Here is a 6,916-nt window from a genome sequence, read left to right on the forward strand (position 1 = left end):
GTGTGCTCAAACATTCTCCATCAGTTGTAGCAAAGCTAATTATTCGCTATCAAAGCTGATAATATGTGGATATACAAGTATCGCACATTTTCAAGATACACGTGTTGCTAGCAAGTGTAAAAAAACAACACAAGAAAAAGCACGCTTACCTGAACTTCCACATCCTCTGTGTTTGAGTGTGTGCAGATGACGGGGAGAATGCTAGTCCGCACTGCTTACTGTCTGGGCTGGGGAAAGGGTGGAGGGATGCAGAAACAGAAACTTAAGATATATTTTTAAATAAATAAAGATGTGGTCAAATATAGCCATTGTGAAAATTCTTCATAAACACATATTTTTAGCTCACTGCATGCAGCATAGTGAGTGGAAAGTGGAGAATAAAAAAAAAAAGAAAAAAGTTTAAACCCTCCTTAATAGCAGCATAAAGGGAGAGCGGGGTGAGAATGGGGCCCAGCTTCATGCAAGCCTCTTTCTTACTTTCTTCAATGAGTCCTTGCTTCAGCCTTGGCTCTGTGCCCCTGCCTCTTAGCCTGAAAGAATATAGTGGGAGGGGGGAGTTCTTTTGTTCCTGCCCCCCTCTGCTTAAGACTAGAAGCCGATATCTAAGCTGTACAGCCAGCAAATGCCAAGTTTTCATAGTCCAAGTCCATTTTTTTCCCCCCAACTGTTCATCCATGTGAAAATAGAATGAACTATTCTAGTATCCTTAGAAACGAACACATGCAACTGTCGTCATCGCCCTCTTAAGAACAGACTTGAAATTGTCACATAGCATCACAGAAAAAGGAGTCGGTTTGATTGGAAATGGTGCGCAGCATTTGCAGTTTGTGAAAGCAGGTGCAGCATGTCTTCCTCCACTAGTCCTGAGCAGGTTTCTCCTCTGCATGAGCCCTTGAGCCCAGACAAGAGGGCTTTGCTGCAGGGCAGCAGGTGCTTTCTTGCCCCTGGAGTCCCATTCCTGTTTCCCCTCTGCATGCTTCTCTTCTTTCAGTCCCATGCCCTGTCCCTCTGCCTCTTTGCACAGGCCTGCCTCGCTTAAATGCCCTTCCACAGAAATCCAGGAGGGCCCTCCAGGAGACCCAGCAGCAGTGCTGGAACGACAAGTGGGAAAAAAAAAAAGACAAGAAAGGGGGGGGGGGTGAAAAAGGTAAAGAATTTGAGTTGCTGAAGATTCCACAGTATGTCATCTTCAGAACTCTCTGCCCGTTGACAGGAGAGAACAGGAGGGTGGAAGCAATGAAAGGAGAAGTGAAAGAACGTAAAGACTGACGGATTATTTGGCTGCCTCCATTCTCCTCTGCATCCCTCCACTGCTCTGTGCTTTATCCTCACAGCTCTCACTGCATCAATACACACACACACACACACACACACACACACACACACACACACACACACACCCTCTTCTACTCCCCCCCTCCTCTTTCCCTCTGTCAAATAGACACACCAGCTTAGTTCATTACTATTCACCGGCTTTCTCAGAGACACACATCGCTACTCTACAGAGAGATGGTGGATGGGAGAAAAAAAGAGACAGACAGATACAGACAGACAGAGGCTGAGACCAAGAGAAGGTAGGTGAGTACCCAAGGAGAAGACATTTAACATTATCCAATAATCCCTTATTTATAGTCACGTAAAAAAAAACAAAAAACATTTTTCTGGCATGTTGCATGTTACATATTATTACACATCAGAATGCTAGAAAATGATTTTTGCACTAGTTCCACTGCCAATAACAACATAAACACAAACAAAAGCCTTGTGATGCAATGTGTTGCAATGGAATTTCCCTTCTCTTGTGACCAATGCACTGTTTGGTGCTCCAGCAGCAAAGCTTTTAGCTGAAACCTGATTTGAATGTATATGCCCTGCACTTATTTAGTTTCCCCTCAACCTTCCACTGAAAACTCTCACAATCCACTGACCAGAGATGGTGGGGGGTTGTCCCTCTCCCACTGCTCTCTGCAGGATGGTCAGTTGTGCATGGCTGAGCAGTTGTCAGCAGTGTGAGAGTTTAGGAAGTGGGAGACAGAGAGGGCACTGAGGTCTCCCACGCGAGTCCAGTTTCGGACCACTACTAGCCAGCTACACTGCAGCTGCCCATAAAGGGCCTGGTGATTTCCAAGCACTGCATTCTCAGAGGAGCTGAAAGCAGAGCATGGTGGGAGTGCAGTAAGAGCAGCGGCTTCGGTGCTGTTTGAAGCGGTGTGAGGAACTCACCATTGTGTAAGTGTTGGCTTGCTGCCTTTTTATTGGTTTGAAAGTCATTTTTGCAGTGGGTTTTCCACAGTATTGCTTGGTACAAGCTAATAGGTGCCAGTGTCTTGGTGTCTTCTGCACAAAGGAAATGAAATTGTTTGGAATGTTTCTGCCTGCACCAAAAATGAGGATTTTCCCACCTCCAGAGTTTTGTCAAGGCCATTTTACAACAGAGTTGGGTCACTGTCTTGCTGATGCTTGTTTCTCAGCTCAGTCCCCTCAGCCCTCCTGAGAAAAATGAGGCTCAGTATTAATTTGACTGACAAGAAAAGAGGATCAAAAGTAGAAAAAAGGGAATGAGGATAAAGATTTAGGATCATTTTAGAGGACATATATGGGCATTGTGTTTAAGGATTTAAAAATGCTGATTTAGATTTGCTATAACAGAAAATACAAGAGATAGCTTCTGTGCTGGTGGGGAGGTAATTCTCTCTCTCTCTCTCTCTCTCTCTCTCTCTCTCTCTCTCTCTCTCTCTCTCTCTCTTTCTTTCTTTCTTTTTTTCTCTCCCAGCTGTCAGTTTGCTCTCGTCCAGTCTGGCTGAGTTCTATTTTAAGCAGGGGCACGGCTGGGGGATGTAGACTCCTAGATTGAGGCACCAATTCAATGAAAGATACCAGCATGGTGAAAACCCTTCCAGAGAGCCTAGAAGCTCAGACACTACTGGACAATACAGGCCTGCTCATATCTTCTAACTGCATACACCTTAAACCAAAAAAAGAATATTTATCAAAATTATCAAAGTCTAACCTTAATTAAAATAATAAAGACTTAAGGGTTTAGCTGACAAACTGATCGATCCAACCATATATACAAATACATTAGAAAGTTGGAATGTGTTCGTCTTCTCATTATCTACCGAATCGTGGTAAGACGATTGTGTGCAGAGCTCTTGAAGTTGATTATTAAGGTCTTGTGTGTCATGTAGCCCTGACAGGACAGCAATAAACAAACCATCATTATAAGAACAAGGGAACTGGCTGTGTCGCATTACAGCCATCTTATCTCCCCTTGCCTGCTCCATCCACCATCTGGATTCTTCTGAAATCGTCAGAGCGTCCCACCCAAATACACAGCCGAATAGCAGACAGCACACCAGGCTGATCAGGGCACAGATTTGCTCCGGTGTTAAAGGGTAGCTGTCACCACATCACATTGCCGTGGAGACAGTAAATCTGACTGCAGTCAGGAGGGTGACACTCCTCTGCCTTCCCTCACTCAAATGCGTGTCAGTAATTGACAGAAATCTAGATCCGCTGCCTCCAGAGGCAAGCAATGCAAACCAGCAGAAAAGCTGTTGTCGATGTTTAAACAACATGGAGTCTCTTGTTTGTTCATTTTAATGGAAAGTTAATGGAGAACAAATGATCTTTCACCATGACGACCCAATGAGTCAATGACAGGTATCTGGAAACTGAGACTCAGGCTGTTTGGACAGTGCTTTAACTGCATTCCAGTGCTTTAAATGTGGTCTGGCTCAATCTGCTGGGGCAGCCTGGGGGGGGGGGGGGGAGGCAGCGGGCTGGGAATGCTCAAGTCATGCCAGCACCAGGCCCAGTCTCACGCCTGCCATGGCCTGATTGATCTTGTTTAGAGGGGTGAGATTGGCTTTTCAGAGAAAGTATAGGATACAGTTCTGCGTTTACCTGGAGGCGGTGAGATAGATAGGCTGCCTTGCTGTGTCACGGTGCAAAGGATTGATTTGTGGCGACTGTGGTCTGGGGAATAGAGGATTCTGGGAATGACACAGTGCTTTCATTATCTCTAAATCCTGAGGCATTCTTGACCAGAGTCAAGAGTGTTGATCTGCAAATGTAGGCTGTATATCTACAGTTCCTTCACATTAAAGTTTCTGCAAATTTTATGTCTTTATTTATCTGGTTACCAAGTATTTACCAAGGTTGTTTTTATTATAATTAGTCAGTCAGGCCAAACTAAAACCAGGCAGAGGTATATCAGACTCAGGCACATCAGACTCAGATATATCGGACTGGCCTGTCTCTGTAGAGAGGGAGCACACAGCAGCGCAACAGCAGAGTGGTGAGAAATGACAGTGGAACACAATGGGAAATTTACAGGGAACCAAAAAAGGTAAAAATGAAACATTGATGAACTGTTTTCATCAAATGTTTTACTTATCAGGTAAACAGTTTTGTACAAAATGCATTTTTTCAAACTGTTTTACACAAATCCTTTCTTTTATAGAAAAGTATAATTACTACAGCCATTAAACTAAGATTTAAAACATAAAATGTTTTATGCAGCTAAATAGGTGATAGTCTTAGTAGAACTAAATTAAAAGTAAGTAAAGTAAGAAAAATATATATTTAGGGCACATTTATCACAGGTTAAGCTGACCTGTTAAGTGTTGTATAAAGGGAAAAAAGACTAGAGAAAAACCATGTACAAATTTATAGGCTTGATAACAGATGAAATGATTAATGGACCAAAAAGGTCTGAGAATAAAAATATGTCTTTAGACTTTTTAGATTTAAAAGCAGAGACGGATGGAGCACTTCTAATATGCACTGCTTGGCCAAAAAAAAAGGTCACCACCTGGATTTAACTAAGCAAATAGGTAAGAGCCTCCCATTGAATAATTACTGCATGAGTGATTATGTTTCAGCTGGCAACAAGTTATTTAACCCTAACTGATGCAGTGAGTAGCTGCTCATTTGTTAAACAACCATGTCGAAAGACACATTTTGTGGTCGCGGAAAAGATGTTAATCTGTTTCAGAAGGGTCCAATTATTGGCATGCATCAAGCAGAGAAAACATCTAAAGAGATTGCTGAAACTACTAAAATTTGGTTAAGAACTGCCCAGTGCATTATTAAAAAGTGGTAAGATAGTGGGGAAACATCATCTTCGAGGAAGGAATGTGGTCAGAAAAAAATCTTGAATGATCATGATCAGCGATCACTTAAACATGTGGTGAAATCAAATTGTAGAAAAACAACAGTAGAACTCTGGGATATGTTTAATAGTGAAAGTAAGAGCATTTCCACATGCATAATGTGAAGGAAACTCAAGGGATTGGGACTAAACAGCTGTGACTTGTCAGTGAGGCTAACTGGTAAAAATGGCTTAAATTTGCTAGGGAGCATAAAGATTGTACTGTGGAGCACTGGAAAAAGGTCATGTGGTCTGATGAGTCCAGATTTACCCCGTTCCAGAGTGATGGGCGCATCAGGGTAAGAAGAGAGGCGGCTGAAGTGATGCACCCATCATGCCTAGTGCCTTCCATACAAGCCTGTGGGGGCAGTGATATGATCTGGGGTTGCTACAGTTGGTCAGGTGTAGGTTCAGCAATGTTATGTGCCAAAAGAAGGAGGTCACCTGACTACCTGAATATACTGAATGACCAGGTTATTCCATCAATGGATTTTTTCTTTCCTGATGGCACAGGCATATTTCATGATGACAATGCCAGGATTCATCGGGCTCAAATTGTGAAAGAGTGGTTCAGGGAGCATGAGACATCATTTTCACACATGGATTGGCCACCACAGAGTCCAGACCTGAACCCCATTGAGAATCTTTGGGATGTGCTGGAGAAGACTTTGCACTGTGGTCCAAATCTCCAATCATCAATACAAGATCTTGGGGAAAAATTAATTAAAATTAACTCTGGACAGAAATAAATGTTGTGACATTGCAGCAGCTTGTGGAAACGATGCCACAGCAAATGTGTGCCATAATGAAAGCTAAAGGCGGTCCAACGAAATATTAGAGTGCATGACTTTTTTTGGCCAGGCAGTGTATGATAACAACTGGTTCCACAGTTTAGGAGCAGCAACTGCTAATGCACTGTCACCTTTTAGTTTTAGTCTTTACAGTATATGGAAGGAACTCACATATCAAACGAAAATGACAGCTGAGAAGGGCTCTTTCAGAACACTGTCAGAAAGGCTGTGTATGCCCAAAGCCTGACATCTAGTGTTGAAATGAGGAACAATGGTCACCATTTTCAGGAACAGGGAACATGAAACCTGAGATATACAAAGGGCTGAGAGAAGAGATGGAAAAGATGTGTAAGTTAAAGGCAACAGCGGTTTCCATACTAATCAGAGCACTAGGGGCTGTGACCTCCAAACTGAGAGAATCCCAGGAACAACATCCAAGAGCTCTGTCCAGAAGAGTGCAATCCTGGGTACACTTACTATGTAGATACTACGCAGGACCCAAGCTTGAAGAAAAAAGACAGGAGGGTGCATGAGAAATTGTTTGTTTATATATATATATATATATATATATATATATATATATATATATATATATATATAAACAATTTCTCATGCGATAGATAGATAGATAGATAGATAGATAGATAGATAGATAGATAGATAGATAGATAGATAGATAGATAGATAGATAGATAGATAGATAGATAGATAGATAGATAAAACATTCTCTCAAAATTAGAGTGTATATTATCCAAATGGCAGTGAAGACTAGATGGAAAAGTCCTCAGTGAGTTGAATAATGAGGTCCAAGGGCAGATCAGTGTGGGGTGAAGGTGAACTGGACCCAGTGGTTAGGCGCAGCAGATGAAAGGACTGCAGTAAAGATGACCCTTTCTTCAACAAATGTGAGTGTGATGGTGAACCAACATCATGTTTGTTACATCATGTTTGCACAATTGTAATTTATTAC

General features: G+C 42.3%; 1 long non-coding RNA gene across 2 annotated transcripts; it reads left to right on the plus strand.

Annotated features, from left to right (window-relative positions):
- Positions 1–1,479: 1,479 nt before the first annotated feature.
- Positions 1,480–6,476, plus strand: LOC145653530 (uncharacterized). Of its 2 annotated transcripts, XR_014119764.1 has the most exons (4): positions 1,480–1,578; positions 1,972–2,229; positions 2,774–4,838; positions 5,669–6,476. It is a non-coding gene; the product is annotated as an uncharacterized LOC145653530 (long non-coding RNA). The 2 variants fall into 2 exon arrangements; XR_014119763.1 differs by having other exon boundaries at positions 2,774–6,476.
- Positions 6,477–6,916: the final 440 nt, after the last annotated feature.

This window comes from Electrophorus electricus, chromosome 24, assembly GCF_041902795.1.
Source record: "Electrophorus electricus isolate QZ-2024a chromosome 24, ASM4190279v1, whole genome shotgun sequence".
Lineage (NCBI taxonomy): Eukaryota > Metazoa > Chordata > Actinopteri > Gymnotiformes > Gymnotidae > Electrophorus > Electrophorus electricus.